Below are 27,970 nucleotides of genomic sequence, written 5' to 3'. Positions count from 1 at the left end.
ATGTATGTCTGTTTTGTAGATAAGGGAATGGAAGCTCAGCCAGCTTAAACAACCTGCCTTAGGACACATAGCTTGAAAGTGAAAGATCCTAGATTCAAAGCCATGCGGTCAGGTTTTGGAGCAGAAACTTTGTAACCTCTGTACCCTGTGGAGTGCTAGAATTGATTAGTGATGTCTGCCACAAGTGCCTACACGGCAGTAGTAGAACATATGCTGTGAATTTGGCATATCTAGATTTTTCAGTCTCTGATTCAGGATTCAAAGGCCCTAAGACTTTGCATCACCCTTAGATCTGAGCCACCATTTCCATCATCAGCTATTTCTTCAGTAACTCCATTTATATTCAATCCAAATGTCATTTTTAGCATTACTGCTTTACATTTCTTAGCTGCACTTTCATCTTTGTCCGTGATTCTCTCTTTGGATTCCACACTTTTATAAAATGCATGTGGGCTTATCACGGAGAAACAAGGAGGCAATGCAACTTCAAGCTTTGCTGTCTGTGTATGAACTGAATACAGATGGGCAGTGACCAGTCTTTGACAGACTTTGAAGCGGTGACACGATTGGTCACGGATCGCGATGTTCACCTGTTATTACATAGTAATTTGTGGGCTGTCAAGCTAGCAGAGAAGTTTGTAATTTATGCAATTATGCACAGTTAACATACTGTGGTAACTTAAAATTGAACCGTGTTGTTGGAGAACTGGAGTTATTTAACTAAAACGTGGTGACCGACATCTGTGCACGTTGGAACTTCACAAAACGAGGACCTTCCCAAAAGGAGCCCATGGAAAAAGACCAGCTCCCAGAAACAAATCTGACAAGGAAGGCTTGCCTTGCCTCTCTCTGCCTGTCCACACTCTGCCCTGACTCCAAGATCACCTAAGCCCTGCCTCCTTCAGGAAGGCTTCCTGGCTTTCTCTATGATCTTTCCTTTTTCACAGCCCTGCAACTACTTCCATTCAGAAGCACTTGGTGTTCTCAAGAGCAGCCTCATTGTCTTCTGCCTCCTTAGATCAAGGCACACCTTCACCTGGCACAGAGGGTGGTATTCACACCAATGGGCACATGAGTTAATTTCTAGGTGTACCCTGATTAACAACTTGTTTTTCTTTTAACAATTTTTCAAATTTATTTTTATGACTATCTTATATTTGTGGGAACTGACGATGGTTTTCCATCTATGGTGGTGATAGAGTAGTTCTTTTGAAAGAAATGCATTTATCTGAGAAAGGTGAGTCAATTATTAGACTAGGTTGTATGAGGAAACCGAGAAATTCCTGAAATTCTAAGTGGATGGTAGAGGTGGGGAAATATGGCTCTTGACTGATTATGGAGGGGAAGCAGTTTGTCTCATGCAGGATTTAGGATCAGTTCCTTTCATCATCAAGCTCTCTACGACCTCCTGGCTCAGTGCTACCCACCCCCGCAACAGGCCCAGCTGGAGCCCCTGCTAGGATGACCAACTCATCCACGTTTGCCCAGGACTTTTCTGGCTTTAGAACCGAACAGCCAGCCACAGCCCAGAAAAGCTCTGAGCCCTGAGCCAGCAGGGATGGACGGCCACCTGAGCCTTTGGCTTTGACCCTCCTTTTCCATCAGTTTCTCGAAGCAGCTGGGAGGCTGACCTCGCAGTGGTGAAGAGTGGAGGCTGAGGAGTCCCATCATCTCAGTCTCATCCAAGTGCCCTGTGTGATCTCGGTAGGGTTACCAGATTTAGCAAACAAAAACTCAAGAAGCCCAGTTAAATGTGAGTTTCAGATAAACACGAATAATTTTGCAGTATAATGATTTTATAAATTGTATTTGTCCTATATTTTATCTGGCAACTCTAGGAGTGTGTGATCTCACAAAGCTTCCTCTCCGTGATCTAGAAATGTAAATTAAGTAAGTGAATTCCTAATCTGGTGAAAAGTAAGTGATGTGACCCTCTAATCTGGCAAACAGTAAATTCCTGGAAAACAGTAGATGCTCAATAAGTTATTGACTTTGATAGTTCTGCCACTCCCTGAAGGTGTGAATAAGCGCCTACAGGTTGTGAGTGGGTTTTATCACCCTTCCAGGCACAAACAAAAAGTTCATGCAGGCTTTATTGGTTGACTCACTGAGTGGTTTGCAGCAGGGTTGGGGATCACAGCCTTTTGCCTGGCTAGAATTTAAGGAGACTGAAATAAATTATAGTTGAAGAGCTACCAAGACATTTTTCTCATTACATGCATAGAAACGCGTCTTCCTAGGACCCGGCCAATGACCACATGACCAAAATGATCACTTCGCAGGGCATGATAAGGTCGGGGAAGATGTTGTGGGAGAAAGCACCTGATTATTAGCTCTCTCGCCTTGGGCAAATCATTTCAACTTCTACAGACTTGTTTTCTTATCTGTCAAATGGGGATAAAGGAGGGTTGCCCAGCCTGCCTTGTAGCTTAGATGAGCATGATGAGGACTGCCCTAGAGGGAAGAAGTGAAAGCACTTTGCAAAATAAATGTTCTGACAAACACCACTTCCCTCCTGAGAGAGGCAGGCAGAAAGCACGTGGCTTCAGAGGGCCGATCACTCCTATCTGCTTTGTGAATATCTATTCTTGCGCACGTAAGACTCAGAACTTAACAAAGGTCACTGCTGTTTGTTCTGGAGCCTTGCACTGTTTCTGGCACTGTTGAACAAATGAATGAAATCTAGAATCAAAGATTCAGTGGCAGCACAGAGAGATCCACCCAGGGCCTTTGAGGTCATCTGTTCCCAGGCACTGGCTCTGCACTGGGAGAAACCAACACCTGGAGCAAGTGGCCTGCCCACTCAAGAGGACCCGTCTAGGTAACAGAGAGCCCCTGGCAGCATCCTGGTGCACAGGAGGGTGTGGCTTTAGAATCAGGCAAATAGTAACAGCAGGAATTCCCCGGGGTGTGCAATACTGGGGAGCCAGCCCGCTGTGAAGTGCTTGACATAGATGACCTCACTGGAGCCTCATAACCCCACAGTGAGGAAGGAACTGTTATTATCCTCATTTTGCAGTGAGGAAACTGAGGCACAGAGAGGTTAAGTCATTGCCTGAGGTTGTCCAGCTGGGACATGGAGCCTCACTTACTGGAGATGCCCAGCCCCCTGGGGCTCCTATTCTCCACTGCATTTTTGTGCCTCCTCCTTCCTGGAGCTGGGGGCCCATTCTGTATGAAGGTTCTGTCAGAGGCATGTAAATAAGAGCAACTCCATGTTGAATAGGAGCTGGGTAAAATGAGGCTGAGACCTACTGGGCTGCATTCCCAGACAGTTAAGGCATTCTAAGTCACAGGATGAGATAGGAGGTCAGCACAAGATACAGCTCATACACACTTGCTGATAAAACAGGTTGCAGTAAAGAAGCCAGCCAAAACCCACCAAAACCAAGATGGCGATGAGAGTGACATCCTGTCGTCCTCACTGCTACACTCCCACCAGTGCCATGACAGTTTACAGATGCCATGGCAACGTCAGGAAGTTACCTTATATAGTCTAAAAAGGGGAGGCAGCCGGGCACGGTGACTCATGCCTGTAATCCCAGCACTTTGGGTGGCGGAGGTGGGCAGATCACAAGGTCAGGAGATCGAGACCATACTGGCTAACACAGTGAAACCCCGTCTCTACTAAAAATACTAAAAATTAGCCAGGCGTGGTGGCAGGCGCCTGTAGTCCCAGCTACTCGGGAGGCTGAGGCAGGAGAACGGTGTAAAACTGGGAGGAGGAGCTTGCAGTGAGCCGAGATTGAGCCACTGCACTCCAGCCTGGGCAACGGAGCGAGACTCCATCTCAAAAAGAAAAAAATGAGGGGTGAGGCATGAATAATCCACCTCTTGTTTAGCATATCATCAAGAAATAATCATAAAAATGGGCAACCAGCAGCCCTCAGTTTCTCTTACTCCTTTACTTTCTTAATAAACTTGCTTTCACTTTACTCTGTGGATGCCCCCTGAATTCTTTCTTGCCTGAGATCCAAGAATCCTCTTGTGAGGTCTGGATCGGGACCCCTTTCCTGTAGCAGCTCCACTCCTTCTTGCTGCACGGCCTCCAACTGGGATGGGATGCTCTGAGTCTCCCTGTCCTTGCCTGTACAATTGGGCAATAATAATGCTCACATAGCAAGAGGACCCAGGATCGAAGCCAAAAACATGAGCACTGGCTGGGATCCAACCCTCTACTGTCCTACACCGGAGCCTGGAAGGGATCAAATCCTGCTGTATGACTTTAGGCACATTACTTAACCTCTCTGAGCCTTACTTTTCTCCTTTATAGAAATCAGAACAATCATAATGTTACAGGAAATGGGTCCCAATCCAGACCCCAAGAGAGGGTTCTTGGATCTTGTGCAAGAAAGAGTTCAGGATGAGTTTACAGAGTAAGGTGAAAGCAAGTTTATTAGGAAAGTAAAGGAACGAAATAATGGCTACTCCATAGACAGAGCATCCAAGGGCTGCTGGTTGCCCATTTTTAATGGTTATTTCTTGATGATATGCTAAACAAGGGGGGGGAATTATTCATGCCTTTCCATTTTAGACCATATAGGGTAGCATCCTGATGCTGCCATGGCATTTGTTATCTGTCATGGCGCTGGTGGGAGTGTAGCAGTGAGAATGACCAGAAGTCTCTCTCATCGCCATCTTGTTTTGGTGGGTTTTGGCCGAATTCTTTACTGCGGACTGTTTTATCAGCAAGGTCTTTATGAGCTGTATCTTGTGCTAACCTCCTATCTCATCCTGTGACTTAGAATCCTTAACCATCTGGGAATGCAGCCCAGTAGGTCTCACCCTCTTTTTACCTGCTCCTATTCAAGATGGGGTTGCTCTGGTTCAAACACCTCTGACAATAAGTGTGCACCCCATGGGCAGACGTGAGGATTCAGTAAAACACTGCCACATCCAGCAGCAGTGTTGGGGCCAGAATGCAGCTTGGACAGGGCAACAGGCACACAGTGGACTCTGGAGGAAAAAAATGTCCATTGCATCCCCCACCTTTTTGTTTTGTCAGATGGAGTTTCACTCCTGTCACCCAGACTGGAGTGCAGTGTCATGATCTTGGCTCACTGCAACCTCCACCTCCCGACTTCAAGCGATTCTCCTGCCTCAGCCTCCCAAGTAGCTGGGATCACAGCCGTGCTCCACCACGCCCAGCTAATTTTGTATCTTTAGTAGAGATGGGGTTTTGCCATGTTGGTCAGGCTGCTCTCGAACTCCTCACCTCATAATCGGCCCTCCTTGGCCTCCTAAAGTGCTGGGATTACAGGTATGGGCCACGGCACCCGGCACCCCCCTTTCCCTTTTCAGGCTTCTCAGCTAAAGCCCTTTCCTTCTAGCACCCTGTCTCCCCACACAAAGGAGGAGACTCCCCTCTACCCCTTCTGCTCAGTCTGTGGACACAGATGTGTCTTTCCGTAGATCAAACACTCGTTCCCTCTGCATCTTCATTACAATTGCTATAGAAGAAACAGTCAGATACCTTTAAGTACTCTAACAAAAATGTTTAGAAGATTATTTTCTAACAAATTTTAATATGTCTATGGTATTCTATTGACCAGGTAATTTTAAGAGCAAAACAAAATATTTTGTTGGAAATGCAGCACCCAGGAATGAGAGAGGTTTTTAAATCTGAACGCGTTTTCATTCGAATGGGAAGAATAAGTGACTCTTTGGAAACTGTTCTCCATCCCAGCGCTCAGCTCTCTTCTAATTAGCACCGAATAACAAAAGTATAACAGTAGCACCTCTCCTCCCAACTTTTCTAACAGCCTGTCAGAGACGGGACAGTGTGAAAAACAGCTCGGTTTATGAGCGACTTTGTCATTTTTTTCTGTTTAAAATAAAATGTGCCCACCCTGGGGGAAAGAAAAAAGTCCCTGAGGATTTAACTGCAGAAAAATGAGCCCGGGGTGGAAACTGGGAGGTGTGGGGGTGGGGAGGGAGGTGTCAGGCAAGGGGCAGGGGGCGGGTCACCTCCTGGATGTGCTGAGAAAATTCTCACTGGCTGTGTGACCTTGGACGGGTACCTTCCTTCGTGGAGGAAGCTCCCTCCTCTGGAGTGATAGGAGGATGGATGCAGGGATGTGTGGAGAAATGGAAACCTATCTATCACGCCTGTCTGTGGCAGGCATGATGGGACAGTTCTAAGCGTGTTACCTGCTTTGCTCCAGTTAACGCTCATGCCGCCCTATGAGGGAGGCCCTGGTGTGTTCCCCGCCTTAATCACAATGTCAACAGCAGACCTGAGGCTCCGACCCTGCCTGTAATCCTGCCGTCGATGCTGCTGAGACAGGAGGTCACTTCAGCAGTGGCAGATGTCCTGGGGAGGCTGAGAGACACAGCCCCACACTGAGCTTTCTGTTGCTTTGGGTTCTTCAGAAACTAACATCATCTTAAATATTATTCATTCATTCAACACTCATGTACTAAAGTCTTATTTGATTTTTATTTTACTTATTTGCATTAAGTAGAAACCTGGGGGTTCAAAACAGGTAAGACAAGGTGCCTGCCCTCCAGGGACGGAAGCCAGATGTGTAAATAACTCATTCATTCGACAAATATTTATTGAGCATCTACTGTGTGCTCAATCTAGGTGCTGAGGACATGGCAGTGAGTGAGGATTAAGAGTCTGTCTCTGTGACGCTCACACGGTGGCAGGGTTACCAAGTGGGCAGGTCACTGTGGATGGTGATAGTAGCCCCGAGTGAAATAAAGCATGGCAGCATGATAGGAAGGGCAGCTGCTGGGACGATAAAGGAGGGCCTCCTGGAAGAGGTGGCATGGGAATGTGGATCTGAATAGCAAGGAGCGAGCCACAAGCAGAACTTGGAGAGGGTGTTCCAGAAAGGGTAAACGCCCTGAGGTGGGAGCTGGGTTTGGCGGGACCCAGCTTGGAATTAGTCACTGTGCAAAGGTGGCTGGATGCAGAAAAGCGGGAATCACTGCAGTGATCGTTCATGAAAAGCTTCTCAAGGAGGAGGGTCTTGCTCGTTTTTTTTTGCATCCCATAATGCCCTTTGTCAATTTGCCCATGCATCTTTCCTTCTGTATATCCGCCCATCCACCCCTTTACTTACTCATTCTGATTCCAGCTCCCCAGGCCTCTGGTTTACCCACCAGGAAACCAATGTGAGGGAAGATGTGGCCTCTGAACCTGAAGACATTGTAGTTCCATTGAAGAAATAACAGCAGCAGAATGTTACAATTCTACTCAACGTTTACTGAACACTTAGAATGGGCAAGGCGTCGGGAAACTATCTCACACGTGGATCAGCTGGGCTGCTTGTGCCTTGTGTGGCATAGACCCTCAACTCCAACCGATTTGGGTAAAGAGAGAATGCATTGGTTTAGGCACAGAAAAGTCCAGAGGAGGAGATGGCTTTGGGTACAGCTCCATCAAAAATCAACCCTGTTTTAGCTGTGCTTGGCTGGGCGGCAGCCGCTCTGATCTTACAGCTTCCAGGCTCAGTTGTGGGGATCAGGACAGGAGCCTCTCTCTCAAAGTCCCAGTAAAAGCTACATTGTCTCTCATTGGCTCTGCTCAGATCACATGGCCTCCCTCAGCCAATCCTTGTCCCTAGAGAAATATGATTCTCTGATTGGTCAAGAGCCAAGGGTGCAGCCCTCACCCACCTCCCAATACTGGAGTCCAAATGGGAAGGAGCGAGCGACCCCCCTAGAGGCTCGGGCTTGAACAGGGCAGGGACTGTCGCACTCAGGCATTCACCTGCACAGCGGCAGCCCACTCTCATTGGATCCTTTTATTGATGAAAGGGGACAGACATCATGATCCCATTTTACACTGAAGAAAGTAAAGCTTGAGGAATTTAAACCGCCAAGAATGGGGCGGACCAGAAACCAGACTTGTTCTTTCTCCTAAGTCAGTGGCTCTCCCGCGTCTTTTGCAGTAGAATTGCCACATTTAGTAAGTAACAATACAGGGTGACCAGTTGAATTTGAATTTCACATAAACACCAAATCCTGTCTTACTATAAGTGTGCTTCAAAGTATGTAAGACATAAGACAGAAAAAAATATTCATTGTTTATCTGAAATTCAAATTTAACTGAGCATCTGTATTCTGTCATTCAACTCTACTCGCGGGGGATATTCAGCAATATCTGGAAACGTTTTCTATTGTCCCAAGTTGGGGAGGGGAGAGTGCCCCTGGCGTTGTGGACGTTGCTACACATCCTGCCCTGCACAGGGCGGCCCCGGCAGCAGAGAATTCTCCTGCTCCAGTTGTCACTGGTGCCCTTAAGTGCTACGGTCACCGTGTATAACTCTAGCATGGAAGACAGAAAGGCAATGGGCAAAGCAGCCCCACGCCAGTGGCCTTGCCTTTGCTGTGTGCATGCAACAATTCATGAGGAGCTGAGCAAACCCCCGCCGCATCATGAATGGGGCCTTCAGTTGAATTATTTGGGTTTCAATTTGGAAACGCTCAAAGGAAGCTAACGAGAATCTTTGAACTGGGGCTTAGGCATCCACACCCAGCCAGGCTGAGATAAATAGGATCTGCTGATACTCACTGGAGAAAGGAGAACATTCAAAGGGAATTTTAAAAGTTGTGCTTTTCTATTTGTTGTCGACATCTCCAAGAGACGGCTCTGAAATGAATCACCCTCTGCTGAGGAACGTGTCCCGACCTCTCCCTCCTGGGCTCATCACAAGCCCCTGTGTCAGCAGCGGATACGCTCAGCCTTGTCCCAGGCCGGGCGGGCGGGGGTAGGCGGCAGGTGAGGAGGATGAGGATGGTCGGGCCCTCCCTTCCAGACGAACCCACCTGGCCAGCTTTGCTTTGGGGAAGAACAAGGGAGCCGATCTTTTAGGCTGGGCTGGTGAGTATCACTCTCTCAAGGGCTGGAGAACTATTTATCATGTCTTCCATCAGACTTACTAATTTTGCCTGGTGTTTCACAATGCACAAAAGCCTCGTGTTGTAACTGGGGCTGTGACACAAGGTTTCAAACCCACAGAGCCATCCCTGATTTGCTAAGCAAACTTTTATGAGTTCGGATTCTGTTTTGTTTTGTGCTGGTTAGGTTGTGTCTGGGGAGAGAGGGGATGGAGGGACATACTTGTTTTGTGTGCATATGTTGCATAGATGTAGCTTTCGTCTTTGAAGTTTAAGACCAGTTGTAAATTCCTTGAAGTTCGTCCTATTTCCTTTTATATGAGCATGTTAACAAGCTTTGGAAAACTGACAGAGCTTACAGGAAAGCATAGCTGGGTTGCTCCCTGAGCTGGGGCTTTAATTCAAACCAGAACCGGGGCCGGAGCACTGTGGCCTGGCTGGTGTTTACAAATGCAGCAGGAAGAGCCCGCTGCACAGTGATGAAGCCGTCAACCTCAGATGCTTTCTGTAGACAAAGCCCCAGTTGGGATTAATTAAGAAAGGAAATGCCGCAATACTCCAAATTACTTCTCTAGTGGAAATCTTTGCACCAGATGAAATTCAACAATAAAAATGGAAGAAGAAAAAAAGCAAAAAAGTGAAAACACCTCCCAGAAATGTGTTGAACGGACGCTTAGGTTTTTGTCAGTGAGGGCAGCCGAGGAAATCAGCTTCCAGTTCCTTGCACAGGAATCATGTGACATTTTCTACATACTCAGGAAGGAAAAGGCACCGGATAGGAGGCAAAGCGCTCCACTCCCAGTTAGAAGCAGACCTCCTCATCCAAGAATACACTCTGAGCTCCCTCATCAAAAGCACTTTGGTGGGAGAGAATCAAGGTGCGGAATCTTCTTCCCATATGACAAGTCTAAAGGAAGGGCATTCTTAGCTGAAGACCATGTGCCCAACTGACATGGCAGGGGGGATTTAAGAAAAATGTGGTCCCACTCATGGTTTGTCTTGGGTGCACGGTGAGTCTTACGGTGTCTGGGGACAGATACATATGAAAGTGAAATACTTGGCATAAGCTGCGGAAATTAAAGGTAAAATTTTTTATTTTTATTTTTTAGAAATGGGATCTTGCTCTGTTGCCCAGGCTGGTGTGCAGAGGTGCGATCACAGCTCTCTGCAGCCTTGACCTCCTGGGCTCAAGTGACCTCCTGCCTCAGCCTCTCGAGTAGCTAGGACTACAAGTGTGAGCTGCTGCACCCAGCCTAGGTCAAAATTTAAGGGAGCCATGAAACATGGATCCCCCAAGATTTGCCTGACTCCACTTGACAGTCAGTCTGCTCCAATCCGCTGTCTCTTGGACACTTGCTCTTCTCTCCAGAGGCCATCTGGTTTGGAGGAGAGAAAGGCCCCCTGCCCTCCTGACAACAGTCCATGCACCCCACCTAGCCCCGCCCTGCCACAAAGTGCCATTGTGCTGCTCTTTGTCCCCCAACTGTGAATTACGTGCAGTGTACCTCCCACACATCAGCGAGGGCCTCGGGGCAAGCTGGTTGATTTTTATTTTGATGAGATTTCAGGAAAAATAAATAAGTAAAATGTAAATCCTGATGGCGAACATATACTTTCTATACAGCCCATCTTAGCCAACCACATGCTGAGTCTCACGAACCCTTGGACTTTTTGATTGTTACTAAAATTCCATGTGCACCTGGTTATAGGGCCAAAATATTCCACCAGAAATATAAACAATGGCAGAGGAGAGTCAAGCTCATTGGAACCATCTTGTTGAACAGGGACCTCATTTGGGAGAAAGCTGTGGGACTGGAAGTATCTGTGTGACAATGTGTGTCTCTAGCAGAGGGGGGACTTCATGTTCAGGCAAGCAGTTCCCTTTGTAATGGCCTCTACCCTGAGGATCAGGAGCGAGTGGTTCAAGGCTTGGGCCCCTGAGTTGGACAGCTCTGAATGGAGCCCGGACCTTCCCTTACTGGCTGGATAACAAGTAACTTTCCCTGGGTCTCTTATGTAAAAAAGTAGTGGTGACAAAATTTACCTTGAACATCATATTGAGGACTAAGTGAGGGCATGTGTGGGCCCCTCTCTGGGTTGGCCATGGAGGGAGTGTTTAGTAAATGGCAGCCACTCCAAAGCAAGCCACTTGGATGGCTGGATAGTGACAGCATCCACAGATGCTGGTCAAATGAGACTTTCTAAGGCTGGGTACGGTGGCTCACGCCTGTAATCCCAGCACTTTGGGAGACTGAGGTGGGTGGATTGCTAGAAGCCAGAAGTTCGAGACCAGCCTGGCCAACATGGTAAAACCCCGTCTCTACTAAAAATACAAAAATTAACTGGGCATGGTGGTGCACGCCTGTAGTCCCAGCTACTCAGGAGGCTGAGGCAGAAGAATCGTTGATCCCTAGAGGCGGAGGTTGCAGTGAGCTGAGACCATGCCACTGCACTGCAGCCTGGGCAACAAAGCGAGATTCTGTCTCAAAACAAAAACAAACCAACAAGCAAAAAAACAAAACAAAAAACAAAATCAGACTCTCTAGAAATAATGCCATTTTTATGTGCCCAGAAACCTGAGAGTATTCTAGTTCTTCCACACTGGTGCCTCTGAATTATGAATCAAGGGAGATGAATATGGAACCTATTCAGGCAAAATGAATTTGAAGCAGACAACAGGACTTCCTCTACTTTCCCCCAGCACATCATGGGGTTGCTTTTTCACCACGTGTGTCTGTGTGTTTGAAATATAGTTATTGAAAATAGATATTGTAAAAGCCTTGCACATGCATAGAAAAAACTCAACATTGACCAGTAGTGTAGAAGATCCCCTCCCATTACTTGTTTCCCCTCCCAGTTCTTATTTTCACGGCAAACACCCAAGGTAACTCTTATGATGCAAAGGGCATCTTTGCAGACCGTGTCTGTACTTAAAGAAGCACACACACAACTTTGTTTTACAAAAGTGAGATCACTGTTTTCATTCAATCATGTATCTTGAACAACCCTTACATTCATCCGTAGACTCTACCTCATTTGAAAAATAGATTGTAATTCTAATTTTTTTATTTATACACATATTTTTAAAGAGTTGGGGTCTTCCTCGGTCTCCCAGGCTGGAGTGCAGTGGTGCAATCACAGCTCACTGCAGCCTCGACCTCCCTGCCTCAGGCAATCATCCCACCTCAGCTTCCCAAGTAGCTGGGACTACAGGTGTGTCCCGCCACACTAGACTAATTATCTTTTAAATTTACTTTTTGTGGAGACAGGGTCTTGTTATGTTGCTCAGGCTGGTCTCAGACTCCTGGCCTCAAGCAGTCCTCCTGCCTCAGCCTCCCAAAGTGCTGGAATTACAGGCGCTTGGCTAAATTATAATTTTTAGGTCAGTTTTGGATTTACAGAAAAATTACAAAGATAGTACTGGGAGTTCCCATGTACTCCACACTCAATGTCTCCTATTACTAACAACTTCCATCAGTATGGCACATTTACTATAACTAATGAACCAATATTGATATATCATTATTCACTAAAGCTGTACCTTATTCAGATTTCCTTGGTTCTTTTTTTTTTTTTTTTTTTTTTTTTTCCCAAATGGAGTTTCACTCTTGTTGCCCAGGCTGGAGTGCGATGGTGCGATCTCGGCTCACCACAACCTCCGCCTCCTGGGTTCAAGTGATTCTCCTGCCTCAGCCTCCTGAGTAGCTGGGATTACAGACATGCGCCACCACGTCTGGCTAATTTTGTATTTTTAGTAGACATGATGTTTCTCCATGTTGGTCAGGCTGGTCTCGAACTCCCGACCTCAGGTGATCCGGCTGCCTTGGCCTCCCAAAGTGCTGGGATTACAGGCGTAAGCCACCGTGTGCAGCATCCCTGGTTCTTATCTAATGCCCTTTCTCTGTCCAGGATCCCATCCAGAATCCCACATGACGTTTGGTCATCACATCTTCTTAGGCACTTCTGGGCTGTGACAGTTTCTTATGCTCTCCTTTTTTTTTTTTTTAAATGATCTTGACAGTTTTGATGAGTACTGGTCGGCTTTATTTTAAGATGCTGCTTTATTGAAATTTGTCTAATGTTTTCCTCATGATGAGACTGATTGTGGGTTTGGGGGAGGAAGACCACAGAGGTAGGGTGTCTTCTCATCAGATCATTTCAGAAGTACATGATATCAATATGACTTTTCACTGTTGCTGCCCTCGATCAGCTGGCTGAGGTCTACCTTATTTTGACGCAGTTGCCAAGTGTCTCCTAGTGTAGGGAGGTATAATCAATCATCTTTTTAACCAATTGAGCATTAGTTCAGGTATTGTTTTTAAGTATTAGAAATTATGCCAAAGTGTACATCCTTATATTACCCTATTTGCTCAGTATTACGGTTGTTTCTGTGCTATGATTCCTAGCTCATTTTTGAGGTGTAACCTTATTTTAATTTTTCAGCAAGGCACGTTGGCTCATGCCTATAATCTCAGCACTTTGGGAGACTGAGGTGGGAGGATCACTTGAGCCCCTGGAGTTTGAGACCAGGTTGATCAATATAGCAAGAACTCATCTCTACAAAAAAAAAAAACAAAACTAAAATTAGCTGGATGTGGTGGTGTGCACCTGTGGTCCTAGCTACTCGGGAGGCTGAAGTGGTGAGAGGATCACTTGAACCTGGGAGATCAAGGCTGCAGTGAGCCATGACTGCACCACTGTACTCTAGCCTGGGCAAAAGAGGGAGACCTTGTCTCTCCAAAAAATAAACGTTTGCCATATCCTGCCAAATTGCCATCAGAAAAGATTGTTCCAGTTGGCCCTGCCTTGAACAGGTGCAGTTTCCCTTTGTCTTCCCCAATGGCGAGCTTTGCCGTCTTTTAAATCTTTGTCAGTGTCATAGAGGGGGAAAGACGTACATTGAACTCAGTGACACTACATGCTGAGACTCTTTGCTTTACATCCATAGGGTGGTACCCCAAAGTCTATTTTTCAGAAAAGATTAGTTGCAGGGGCCAGTCCCAAAAGAAAATATACTCAATGCTAAACACCTGGAACAGGTAGGAGAAACATGGGAGCTAAAATCAAAGTGCATTTTAATCTAAGAGTTTCAAAGCACCAACTCTCTATTTCTAAGAGTTTCTTCTTTGCTAATGGGACGATGTGTCTGTTGGGTGAAGGACACATTTGGTCTTCCTTCCTTGTCCTCATTGATTCCATCTCATCTCCACCTTTGGGATGCAGTTCCCATCTGAAAGGTCTGTGTCTTCGAAACCCCGGCCTCATCCCTAGGGTGGAGAGAGACTGGTTTTCCATGCGTGCGGCCTCTACTCTGTTTCAAAATTTATACAAATCACAGGGAACCAGTCCTTTCAAAACTGAAGATTTGACAACTATTTACATGCTGAATGAGAGCCAAGCTATATCCACTTTTAAATGTTTATATGGGCTCGACAGCCACTCTAAAGCAAAGGGAGCGTGGGCACCCTAGAGGCCTCAGCTCCAAGACCGCCAGCCCCGACATCCCCTTTCTCCACGATTTGGTACGTGCCACTGGGGGAAACAAAACTGAATTCTTGCTGCTCCCCTAGTGCAGACCACCATCATCTCAAGTCTTCGGGATGACCCCTCAGGCCAAAACAGCTCTCGCTCCCACCATCACCTCTGCCCTTACACTACGATATTTTCCTTTAGAACGCTCACTGAATCCTGTTTACTTTACTGAATATATGTACTTGTTTATTTGATTCCTGTCTGCATGACTACTAGAATGCAGGCTCCACGGGGAAAGGTATGATGTTTTGGTCACTCTTGAATCCCCAGTGCCAGGAACCATGCCTGACACATAGTAGGTGCTCAATAAACACACGGTCTCCTCCCATTTATTCTCTATGCTGCAGCCAGTGTCACCTTTCCAAAATGCAAAACTTACAGAGAAGCTCTTTTCCCCAGCTCAAACCCTTTGGTGCCTCCCTGTCTCCCTCTGGGTAAATTTCCAACCTCTGAGCCTGCCCCACTGGGTCCTACTGGATTGGACCCACCATGCTCCACCTTCGGCGTCCTTGCTCACTCCTCTCGCCTTCGGGTGCTCCAGCCACAGGGAGTCTGCTGGGTTCCTTGAAGGTAGATTCCCTCCCTCTTCTGGACCTTAGCTCTGTGCCCCTGCCTGGCCCCAACTTCTGCTAGTAAGGTATCAACACCTCCTCCAGGAAGCCTTCCCTCTACCCCTATCCTGTGTCTCCCAATATGCCTCCTGCCACTCTTCCCTTAGCCTTGTCCAAGTAATCAGAGCCAACAGGGAGCCAGAGAACCAGGCTGATATTTCCCTGGGATGGTTGCTAAGACAACCTGAGATTCAGGGAAGCCCTTAAAACACAGAGGTCAAGAGTTCACACTCTGGAGTTAGAACCGGGCTTGAGGATTTCCAAGGCACTTTTTTTTTTTAATTCTCTGAGCCTCAGTTTCCTCATCTGCAAATTGGGAATAACACTTTTTTCTTGTAGTATGAGAAACATTAAGTTGGGTTTTTATCACTTTTTTAATGGAAATTTTTATTGAGGTAATTGTAGATTCACATGCAGTTGTAAGAGATAACACAGAGCCATCTCTTTTACACTTTGCCCAGGTCCCCCCAGAGGTAGTATTTTGCAAAACTGTAGTATAATATTTCAGTTGGAATGTTGGCATGGATGCAATTCAGGAATAATTCACAATGAAAAGTTGTGAGTTTTTTCCCAGATATTTGCATCAGGACATTCAGTTAATACGGCAGTGGTGAGCATGAATTCAAATCCGGACTCTCGTCTCGGTTCTGAGGTAAGTAGCTGTTGTTTTTGGCTGCCAGCACCCATTTCCCCATTCCCCTATTCTCTATATTTTGGTAATAGACCTTGCTTGCCTCCATGACACATAACTCAGGCCACAACAGGCAGAGTGGCTTATACTGTGGCCTAAGTATTGCTCAGAGATGTGCTTGTGATCCGAGCAGAACCAATAAGAGTCCTTCCTTGGGAAATGTAGGAAGCTCTGTTTCCAACACTATGGCACATGGGATCTGGGCTGAGGGATGTCCTCCCCGCTATGAGATGAAAGGCTATTTCCAAAGACAAGTGGAAGAGAATGAGAGAAAGAGACAGAGAGACAGAGAGGGAGGTAGCAGGTAGCAAAGTGCAGCTCCTCTTCTTCTTTCTTATCTCTTCTTGCCTTTCTTTGAGCCTATAATAAATGTTCCAGTCCTCTGAGCCAACACATTGCCTTTTGGTAAAGCAAGATTTTCATTATGCTGGTGACATGTGTGCCCAAGAAAGTCCAGAACCAACATCATCATAAGCAAGTCACTCTGAGACTTAGTTTTCTCACCCTTGACATGGACAGTCATTTTAAATTATCAGTATAACTCTGCAAAGATTCCCAGATAGCTTCTGAGGACCCATTGTGTTCCATCTACATGAACTCAAAGTAAAATTGGCATTCATTTATTATTTGTATGATGAAATCCTTGAAAGTTACAGTAAGATTTCCAAGACTTGTTAAGAGGAAAGGGGCACGGTCATATTTTTCTTCCCTGTGAACAAATTAATGGCACCATGACACTGCAAACCTCAGTTTTATAGCTTCAGTGGGAACTTGGATTGTCTTTTTCCTTTGTGCTCCACATTACCTTCGATGCAGATTCTTGAAGACGAGCTCTCCTTCATGGTTGCCAACTGATAATTTAAGGTGAAGAATTTAAGAGGGAGGAAAGGAACTAGATGCTTGGCTAGCTCCACCTGAGGTCATATCCCAACTTTCTGAAAGAGTGGGATTGTTAAGAGCAGTGCTTCTTAACCGGGTGATTCTGTCCCCCAGGGGACACCTGGCAATGTCTGTAAACATTTTTGGTTTTCACAACCAGGAGGGTGTTACTGGCATAGAGTGGGTGGAGACCAGGGATGCTGCTAAACATTCCACAGTGCACAGGATGGCCCCCACCACCAAGAACGATCCAGCCCCAAATATCACTAATTGTCAAGACTGAGAAGCCCTGATGTGAAGCGCTCTGGCAGCCAATTGTTCAATTTCGCCTTAAGACATGGCCTATCTGTTCATTAATCACAACGGGAATGATCAGATTAATTCCAGTAGGCGTTGTGGCAAGTCGGGGAAAGTTCCTCTCCCAAGAAGCTTGACAATCTGAAAGCAAGTATAGAGTAGAGGCAGAAAATAAAGCCAAACATAAATTGAGGTTTACTCTGGCTAGGGTGTTTGCTGTTGCCAATACGGCGGGCTTTCCCACCAAGCAAGGATGAGTGCTTTTACTAAATAAGTTTAATGGCACCAATGAAGACGGGACCTCGAAAGGCTTGTGGCTCATTTCACCAGATGTAAGTGGGAGCCTGCTCTGAGGCAAGCCCAATTCTAGGAACTGAGTACCTTGCAGTGGAAACACCGGGTGCAACCTCCCAGCCTGCTGTTCTTGTTGGTGAGTGTTATGGGGGAAGAGAGGGAAGAGAATGAGTGAAATGAGTGGGGGCGGGGGAGGGGATGGATGCTGTATTATCCACTCGGTAACTTCACGACTCACCCAGGTGATCCTGGTTCTAGAACTCTCATTTACCGGAGGTGGGGAGGAGTGGGGGGAAGGGAAGAGAAGCTCACATTTATTGAGTTCTATTGAGGGCCCAACACTCTGTCTACACAATCTTGACTAATCTCACTAACCCTCCTCCTACCTCTATGAGATAGACACCTTATTTGGTTGGGACAGAGGAGGAAACTGAGGGCCTGATAAAAAAGGAATTACTTCTATTTTGACACAACTCCATTTCAACTTTGTTTACAATGAGAAAAAAAATTAGACACAGGTTGCACTCCAGCCTGGGGGACAGAGTGAGACCCCATCTCAAAAATAAAATGGGCAGGGGTGTATGGGTGGGGTACCCTCCTTCCTTCCCCTCTTCCTCCTTCCTCCCTTCCCTCCTCCCTCCTGTCACCTCTCTGGGGAGGTGACAGGAACAGAGACCTGAAGACAGAACAACAGCAAGCAAGGGAGAGGTGGTGACAAGTGGTGTGATTCAGGACATGGGTCTCAGCAGAGCTGGCAGGATTCGCTGAGGGATCAGACAAGAGATGGGAGAGACTGAAAGGTGTCAAGGAAGATGTTCATTTGTGCTGACTATGAAAGAAATACAGGAGCATCTATTTTGTTCACTCTTGTACTCTCAACATCTGGCACAATATTTAGCACATTGTAACACAGAAAATGTTTTGTGAAAGTCCTCTTGCTTCTTCTCCTCCCTCCTAGTTAGCTGCCTGGAATATGGGTGTGATGGCTGGAACTCCAGCAGCCATAAAGAATCATGAGGTGACATCTTTCTGAAGCTACATACTAGGGACAGTGGAGCAGAAAGACAGATGGTGCTGAAATCCCTGATAAGTGTAGAGTCTCCATCCCAGCTCTGGGCTACTCATCTTCATACTTCTTTCACACAAGAAGATATATCTCTGTTTCTTTTAAGTTATTATTTCACACTGGCTTCTGTTCCTAGCAGCTGAATTTGATTTCCAACTGCATAATGTTATGTCTAATTTTTTTTGAGATGGGGTCTCACTCTGTCCCCCAGGTTGGAGTGCAGTGGTGCAATAATGTCTAATTTTTTTCTCATTGTAAACAAAGTTGAAATGGAGTCATGTCAAAATAGAAGTAATTCCTTTTTTTTTTTCCAGGCCCTCAGTTTCCTCCTCTGTCACAACCAAATAAGGAGTGTATCTCATAGAGGTAGGAGGAGAGTTAGTGAGATTACTCAAGGTTGTGTGGACAGACTGCTGGGCCCTCAGTAGAACTCAATGTTAGCTTCTCTTCCCTTACCCCCAGTAAATGAGAGTTCTAGAACCGGGAGCACCTGGGTGAGTGGTGAAGTTCCAGATTGGATAATAGAGGGTCCTCCACAGCGGTGTTGCACACAAGTGTGACTCACAGAAATAATTTAAGTTTTTATAGTAGCTGCAATAAAAAATAGTAAGGAACAGGTGAAACAATTTTAATAATATATTTTATTTAAGCTAATATGTGTTCAATATTACCATTTCAACATGCAATCATTACTAAAAATTATTAATGAGTTGGGGTTTTTTTGGTGCTAAGTCTTCACATCTGATATGTGTTACACACTCACAACACATCTCAGTTTTGACCAGCCACATTCCAAGGGTTCGGGAGCCATGTGGTGTGTGGCCACTCTTGGATATCATAGGTCTAAGCCCTGAGGTTCACTGTACCCAAGTAGATGATGACAGCTACAGACCCTGGCAGAACCAGCCCACGCTGAGCCCCTTTTGCCACTTGGAACACCTTGAAGTGGTCATACCAATGAATTCTCTGTTCACTCAACACAGAGAACAGTGCTGCGTGGGTCCAACAAGACTTGGAGCGTCCCTAAAGGAGACAAATGTCCTCTACGGACCCAATGTGTGCAGGTTTGTTCATTCATTTACCCAACAAGTATGTGCTGATTGGGGACACAGCAGTGATAAGACCCTTCTCCAGTGTGGTGGTTGTCAATGAGGGACAATTTTTTCTCTCAGGGGACATGTAGAAATGCCTAGAGACATCTGTGGTTGTCGCAACTGAAGATGGGGGAAATGCTATTGGCCTCTAGTGGGTAGAGGCCAGAGATGCCAATAAACATTTTGCAATGCCCAGGACAGCCCCCCAACAAGAATGATGCAGTCTCCAATGTCAGTGGGGCTAAGGTTGAGAAACCTTGTTATGGTGAGGGAGCCTTGTAATCACCATAGCATGACATGTTTATAATGAGAAAAGCCAGGGGGCTTGGAAGCACATAGGAGAGACCGTTAGCATGTGATGTCTGCACTGAAATTAGAAGGATGAACCATGCTGTGGGCAAAGAGAGAAGGCAAAATGTGCATCAGGCAGATGTCATGGCCTGTGCAAAATCGGGGGATGAGAGAGGGCTGATTTTCTTGGAGGAAGCAGAGGGGGCTGTCTTGCTGGAACGGACAGTGCAAGGGGAAGAATGGAACAGATGAGGTCAAAGAAGCCATATACAGAGGTCAGATCATGTAGAGCACTTAGTTAAGAAGCTTGACTCAATCTCAAGGGCAATAGGGACCCATAGAAGGTTCTGAAGTGAAGTGAGGGTTTGTGAGCAGAACAGATTTGTCTCTTAGCAAACCAGGCAAGGAGACCCTTTTGCAGGCAGTTATGGTATTCAGTGGTATTTAAAGACCTCAGAGTGGGCTGCAGGGCTCACACGCCTGTAGCCTCTAACCAGTTCTGCCTGTTTTGCCACTGCTGCCGCTGCTACTGCTATTGTCTATTTGATGCATTTGGTGAGGGGTGAGCCCGCGCTTCTGCATTTCCCCTTGAGCAGCATCTGACCATGACTAGCTCCCTGAGACTTTGTCCTTCTGAGGAGGTGGGAAACCAGAGTGCCATTCTAATGGCCCCTTCCTGTCCCTCTTCCCCTCCATGCCCCTCCACAGACTGGCTGGGTTTGTCACTAAACCAACCCTCCTGAGGTCCCAGCCTCAGGAACAAAAGCCCCAGACCATTTCCAGTAATGCAATTTCATGCTCCGAGGTCTTTCACCACTCTCGGAGCTTTTTTTGGGGTTTCTTCTTCCAAAAAGTGCGTGTTCTCGAGAAAGACAAAACAAAGCCCAGCATTTCTGTTTAGTTCCAGTAAACGCTTTGAAAAGTCCCAGCTCTCCTTCTGACAACTGTGCTTCCTTTGTGGCCACTGCCACCAGATCTAATTTTTTTGTTTGTTTGTTTTGTTTTTCTTAAAAATGAGTTTCCAGGCTGGGCGCGGTGGCTCACGCCTGTAATCCCAGCACTTTGGGAGGCCAAGGAGGGCAGATCATCTGAGGTGAGGAGTTTGAGACCAGCCTGGCCAACATGGTGAAACCACGTGGTGGCAGGAGCCTGTAATGCCAGCTACTCCGGGGGCTGAGGCAGGGGAATCACTTGAACCTGGGAGGCAGAGGTTGCAGCGAGACGATATTGCACCACTGCACTCTATCCTGGGCACAGAGCAAGACTCTGTCTCAAAGACAAAAAAAAAAAAAAAAGAGTTTCCTTTGGTGAAAACTTCTAAAAAAAATTTATGGATCCCCTCCCCCTCCTCCTCCTCTCTTCTTTCTCACCTGTCTTCCAAGGTGACTCTAGTTTGCTCCTGCTCCTTTCCGAGCAGGAATAACTGCACTCCAGGAAGGACAGGAAGAGCGGCAGGCAAATGCTGATCGGGTGTCAAGCTGCCTCTAAGAATGAAAGTGGGCGCTCTCTTGGCTCCAAAGACCTGTGCCCTGGAAAGAACCCAAATGTCCATCAACAGATCAGTGGATCAACAAAATACAGAATATCCCTACTAAGGAATATCATTTGGTCTCAAAAGGAATAAAATTTGAACACTTGGTGCAACAAAGATGAACTCTGAAGACATGAAGCTAAAGTGAAAGGAGCAGACGCAAAAGGACAAACACTGTGCGAGTCCACTTTCCGGAGGTTCCTAGAGCAGGTAAATTGATAGGGACAGAAGATAGAAAGGAAGTCGCCAGCAGCGCAGGGGAGGAGGGGGCGGGGTGTTAGTGTTTAATGGGAACAGACTTATAGTTTGGGTTGACAAACACCTGGAGTTATAGTTTGGATGACCACACCTGGAGACAGGTGGTGGTGATGGTTGTACAACAATGCAAATGTACTTAATGCCTCTGAGCTGTGTACTTAAACATGGTTAAAATGGTAAGTTTTATATCATTTGTATTTTACCACGATTTTTTAAAAAAGTAATTTGTTCTTGACATGTTTTCCACTCAAGAGTCCGGGTTCCAAAGGAATATAAATCATTCTGTCATACAGATAATGCACATGTATGTTCATTGCAGCACTATTCACAATAGCAAAGACATGGAATCAACCCAAATGTCCATCAATGATAGACTAGATAAAGAAAATGTGGTACATAGGCCAGGCGCGGTAGCTCATGCCTGTAATCCCAGCTACTCAGGAGGCTGAGGCAGGAGAATCACTTGAACCCGGGAGGTGGAGGTTGCAGTGAACTGAGATGGTGCCAATGCACTCCAGCCTGGGCAACAGAGTGAGACTCTGTCTCAAAAAAAAAAAAAAAGAAAAGAAAGAAAATGTGGTACATATACACCATGGAACACTATGCAGCCATAAAAGAAACAAGATTATGTCCTTTGCAGGGACATGGATGAAGCTGGAAGCCATTATCCTAAGCAAACTAACACAGGAACAGAAAACCAAACACTGCATGTTCTCAGTTATAAGTGAGAGGTGAGCAATCAGAACACAGGGAGGGGAACAACACACATTGGGGCCTGTTGCAGGGGGAATGAGGGAGGGAGAGCATCAGGATATATAGCTAATGCATGCGGGGCTTAATACTTAGGTAATGGGTTGATAGGTGCAGCAAACCACCATGGCACATGTTTACCTATGTAACCAACCTGCACATCCTGCACATGTATTCTGGAACTTAAAATTAAATTTAATTTAATTTAATTTAATTTAAAAAAAAGAAAAAAGAGTCAGGCTTTGCCTTTCCTGAAATTGCTTCTCTTAGAGAAGCCCCAAGCAGTGGAAGTGTTAGCTCTGATGTAGTTTGGATCTGTGTCCCCGCCCAAATCTCATGTTAAATTGTAATTCTCAGTACTGGAGGTGGGGCCTGGTGGGAGGTGATTGGCTCATGGGGGTGGATTTCTCATGAATGTTGTTGTCACAACTGAAGGTGGGGGGAATTCTATTGTCCTGTAATGGGTAGAGGCCAGAGATGCCAATAAACATTGTGCAGTGCCCTGGATAGCCCCCTAACAACAAAGAATGATGCAGTCCCCAACGTCAGTGGTGCCAAAGTTGAGAAACCTTGTTCTGGAGAGGGAGCCTCGTAATCACCACGGCATGACATGTCCATAATGACAAAAGCCCAGGGGGCTTGGGAGCACATAGGAGGGACTGTTAGCATGTAATGTTTGTGCTGAAATCAGAAGGGTGCACTGTGCTGTGGGCAAAGAGGGAAGGCAAAGAGTGCATCAGGCAGATGGCATGGTGTGTGCAAAATTGGGAGACGAGAGAGGGAAGTGCCATTCTCTTAGTGCTGTCCTCACAATAGTGAGTGACTTCTTGCAAGATTTGGCTGTTTAAAAATGTGGCACCTCCCCACTCTCTCTCTCTTGCTCCTGCTATGTGACATGCCTGCTCCCCCTTCACCTTCTGCCATGATTGGAAGCTTCCTGAGGCCTCCCCAGAAGCCAAGCAGGTGCCAGCATCATGCTTCCTGTAAAGCCTGCAGAACTGTAAGCCAATTAAACCTCTTTTCTGTATAAATTACCCAGTCTCAAGTATTTCTTTATAGCAATGCAAGAACGTCCTAACATAGCTGCCAAGTGTACTTATTGTAAACTCTGTTGTGTCTGTCATTCCTGCTTCTTTTAATAGCAACTCAATTTTTCTTGAAACCTCCCTCTCACTCCCAAACACACACACATGCATTTACTACATTTACCATCTTAGCCCACGTGGTTGGGGTAGAGCTGGCCCGGCCTCCATACCAAGGACCCTGGTCTTGTTGATCAGCATAATCCATCCCCTTAGTTACTGAACAGGTGCAGGAATGGGTACAGGACACATATTGGTGCAATCATAGCACTCCCAAGACCCAGGAACAAAGGTATCAGCCCTTTGAACCTGCTGAGACGATGGGACATAGGGCTACATCCACGTGCAACCATGGAGGGGAAGCTTGACTGAAAGTAATGGCAATGGGAGAAAAAGAGACAAAAGACGCATAGAGATCCACTCCTGATAGCTGAGTCCCTGGATCCAGCCATGCCTGAAGCCAGATACTCTTTGACCTTTCAGGCATATGAGTCAAATACTTTTCTATTTTGCTCAAACCCGAATTGAATTTCTGGACTGACAACTTAGTAGAGTCCTGAGTAAAATCCTTTCAGCAACCCCTTGGGGTGACCTTTTGTTTTTTTTTTTTTGAGACGGAGTTTTGCTCTTTTACTCAGGCTGGAATGAAGCAGCATGATCTCAGCTCACTGCAACCTCTGACCCCCTGGTTCAAGCAATTCTCCTGCCTCAGCCTCCCAAATAGCTGGAATTATTGGCACCCGCCACCACACCCAGCTAATTTTTATATTTTTAGTAGAGACAGGGATTAGTCATTTTGGCCGGGCTGGTCTCGAACTCCTGACCTCAGGTGATCCAGCCACCTTGGCCTCCCAAAGTGCTAGGATTACAGGCATGAGCCACCATGCCCGGCTGAGCATTTTGATAATCAATACCCATTTTACAAATCTTCCAAGGTTGAATACAATTAAGTAATTTGCCCAAGATCATCCAGACAGAAAGTAATAGAATCATAATTCTATCTCCAGAGTTTGCATGTTTAATCCCTGTCTTGTGTGGCCTCATAAGAGGATGTGAGGAAGATTGTTCTAGCATCAGAGGGTGGTAAAAGTATGTCTTGTAACCTTGAATCCCTTACTATTTCCCCCCAGATCTCTGTCCTGTTCTTTTGTCCTTACTTTTCTTATTTTTACTGTATGATCTTTTCTGTTTCTTCCCTCACTGGTCTTTACCTTTGACTTTCTCCCTTTCTTTCTTAACCTCTTTTCTCCACTCTCAGACCTCCTGGCCAGAATCCGCTTTCAATTCCCTCCTGCTGTTGACCTTAGAGGATACTAAACAGGAAATTTTTCTTTGTGTACCGGAGCTTCTTAAGCCCTCCCTGCCCCAAATTCAGAGGTGAACCAGAGCAGAGGAAAGGTGGGATGTGAGGGGAAAGGCAATATATCACCTAGAAAGTAATAAGTCAAACTCAAAATGTTTTAAACATAGGTTATTATTTCACTGAAGTTATTATTTCACTGAAGTAGGGTGTTATTATTTCACTGAAGTAGGGTGTTATTATTTCACTGAAGTAGGGTGGGCCCAAGGTTGGATAATCCATGGCTTATTAACTTAAGGACCAAGATTCTTCCTCTTTTTTTATTCCACCATCTTTGGGTTACTCCCCTCATAGTCACAACATGGCTGCCATTGCCCAGTTATTATCTGCTCATACAGCCTCATATGGAGGCAGTAAAGGACTGCATTTTCTTGATAACTTTTTTCTTCCTTCCTTTTTTTTTTTTTTTTTTTTTTTAATGAGACAGGGTTTCACTCTGTCACCCAAGTTGGAGTTCAGTGGAGTAATCTCGGCTAACTGCAGCCTTGACCTCCCAGACTCAAGTGATCCTCCTGTCTCAACCTCCTGAGTAGCTGGGACTACAGGCATGCACCATCACAGATGGCTAATTTTTGTATTTTTTATAGAGACAGAGTTTTGCCACGTTGCCCAGGCTTCTCTTGCCCTTCTGGGCTCAAGTGATCTGTCCACCCACCTCAGCCTCCCAAAGTACTAGGATTATAGGCGTGAGCCACTGTGCCTGGCTAATACTTTTCTTTCAAGAGCAGGAAATCTTCCCCAGAAGTCCCCTCGGTAGACATCCCCTCACTTCTCGTTGGCTGGAGTTTAATCCCAGGCCCACCCTCAAACCAATCTCTGGCAAGGGGAATGAGCTTATCAGACAAGCAACCCAGTTACTATAGCTGTGTAACAAATTATCCTCAAACTTAGAAGCACAAACATTTTTTATGCTAATGGATTCTGAGTCAAGAATTCGGATGGCAGAAGCAGCCTGTCTCTGCTTTAAGATGTCTGGAGCCTCAGCCAGAAGTCTTAAAGGCTGGGGCTAGAATCATCCGAAGGCTCATTCCCTCCATATCTGGTGGTAGAGGCTGGCTGTTGGCTGGAGGCCTCAGTTTTTCTCCATGGGCCTCTCCACGTGATCTACCCATGTGGGCAGGCTTGGGCTTCCTCCCAACGTGGCTGGGTTCCAGGGATACAGTGGGTGGGGGAGAGTCAGAGACAGGCAAAAGCTACATCGCCTTTTCTGACCTGACCTCAGGAGTCATTCAGGCTCACTTTCACCGCATTCTAGTCATTGAAGCAGCCACAAAATCCACCCAGGCTCAAAGGACAGGAAAATCAATCACCTCTGCCACTTAACAGAGTGTGGCAAGGTCCCAGAAGAGCATGTGAGGCCAGATGGATCATTATAGCCATTTGGAGAAAATAGCTTCAGCCACACCAGGGTTGGAGCCTACCTCTCCTGAAACTCACCCTCCCTCGGGGCTGTGGGGGAGAGAAGCAGGGTGCTGTTGGTTAGGTGGGAGAGGGGTGAGCAATTGGTGAACAGGGAACTGCATCTGCTACAAAAGGGACAGGACCTATGTGCTGGCTCCAGCCACGTGAGCCTCCGTGCATTCCTCCCACATACCAGGTTCTTCTGCCTCGGGGCCTTGGCACATGCCGTTCCCTCTTCCTGGAACATACTTGCATTCTTGGCGCGTCTGATTCTTCCCCATCTTTCTGAGTGCAGCTTCAAGGGCATTTTCTCTGACAGTCTTGCTGATCTCCAGCCTGAATCAGGTTCCCTTTCTAGAATCGCCCAGAGCAGCCCCTGCTGTTCGCTCCTGGCCTTCTCACGGCGATTAAGAACTCATCACAGGCATGCGAGGTCCTGGTTACAGGTGTGGCCTCTGAACCAGGCACTTCGTATTCAAATCCAGGCCCTGCTCCTCACCGGCTGTGCAACCTCGGGCAAGTCTCTTGACCTCTGTCAGCCCTGGTTCCCTGATTGAGGATCCTAACAATCAACCTATGGGATCAGGTTCTTATGAAGATTAAATGCGATACTAGAGGCAAAGCTCTCAGGTTGAGTGCCTGGCACATGGCAGGTGCCTGGTCTGCCCCTATTCTCGAATCTGCTCCGTGTCTCTCTCCCCTGGCAAACTGCAGGAATGTCTGCGATGCTCACCCCCAGCCCGTTCTTCTTAATCCCCAGCTTGGCCACATGGCCCACGTGGTGTAGGCAGTAAATCAATATTTGTTGAATGAATTAATAAATGAATAAATGAGTAAGTCTTCTTCCAACAGAAATGACCTTAGACTTGATTTCAACTAGAAGCCCAGATGAACACACCTGCTCAGATCGTGCATTTGCCCCAGTGTGTGGACTCCTTATTAAGGGCCTTAAGATTCCATGGGAATCCGCAGAGCACAGATGTGTGTATGTGGGGTGCGGGGGGTGAGGTGTGGGTTGGGGGATGCTGGGCAGGAGCAGCGGCTGCCCAGCCTTTGCCAGGGAAGGGCTGGTGGCGTGGGTGGAGCCCATCTGCAAGGCAATCACACTTCAAAAGCAGAGGCTGGTGGCAAGTGGAGACTCGTTCCTGCTAGCTCCTGAGCCTCCAGGGCTTCCCAGCTTCCACCTCTGATCTCGGACGTCTTTCCTCTTCAAGTGGGGGTGGGCAAGGGGCAGCTGGAGCTCCCAAGGTTCTCCACACCCCACCCTCACTTCAGACCAACACACAATAAGTTATTGTACCAGGACACTTACCAGCAACAAAATGAGTGAAGAAAGTTTTTTTTCAGCAAGCAAGTTATTTCATAGAGGGAGCTCTGGAAAGGGGCAGAGAAGCCTCTGAAGGGAACAAACAAGTGGGGTCAGGTTGGACTCTGCCAGGCTCCCACCTCCTCTCCTCACTGTGCACACAGCACCCTGTGCCCAGGAATGAAATCTCCCCAGGAAACCTGGAAACAGCACCCGGGAGGCAGGCTGGCCCTGGGACAGGCCCCCAGCCATGGGTGGGGATGGTTTGGCTGGGTCCTTCGTTGATTCAACTCTTTTAATCCAGCAGCTCCTAGAGGCACACATGAGGATAGACATTACCTCTGCAGAAAGGGCTGGAAAAAACTTAGAGGGTTCACTCCCACAGCCCGTGGAAAGCTCAGCAGTCCGGTCAGGTGTGAACTAGGGAAGAGGAAGCACTCCCCTGCCAGGAAAGCCAGAGAGCCCAGCCTCACCTCGGCCCCAGCCGCCTCTCTTCCGCCTGAGACACTCACTCCATCTTAGAACCATCTTTCCCGCTCACGCCTCTCCCCACTCACTGCTTTGAGCAATAAGATGTTAATCCCTTTCCAAGAGGTACAGGAAATTAAAAGCAGAAGCACTGAAGATCTTGTGAGGGACAAATTAATCCCACCATACCCGCCCCTTTAACCTGTTCT

General features: G+C 46.7%; 1 long non-coding RNA gene across 1 annotated transcript; it reads left to right on the top strand.

Annotated features, from left to right (window-relative positions):
• Positions 1-8,599: 8,599 nt before the first annotated feature.
• Positions 8,600-22,316, top strand: LOC103888834 (uncharacterized). Its single transcript, XR_653202.3, has 3 exons — positions 8,600-8,833; positions 19,204-19,284; positions 20,988-22,316. It is a non-coding gene; the product is annotated as an uncharacterized LOC103888834 (long non-coding RNA).
• The last annotated feature ends 5,654 nt before the right edge of the window (positions 22,317-27,970 follow it).

The sequence above is a fragment of the Pongo abelii genome, chromosome 21, assembly GCF_028885655.2.
Source record: "Pongo abelii isolate AG06213 chromosome 21, NHGRI_mPonAbe1-v2.0_pri, whole genome shotgun sequence".
Taxonomy (NCBI): Eukaryota; Metazoa; Chordata; class Mammalia; order Primates; family Hominidae; genus Pongo; species Pongo abelii.
The sequence above is the reverse complement of the archived record's forward strand: the minus strand, read 5'-3'. Positions and strand labels throughout refer to the sequence as shown.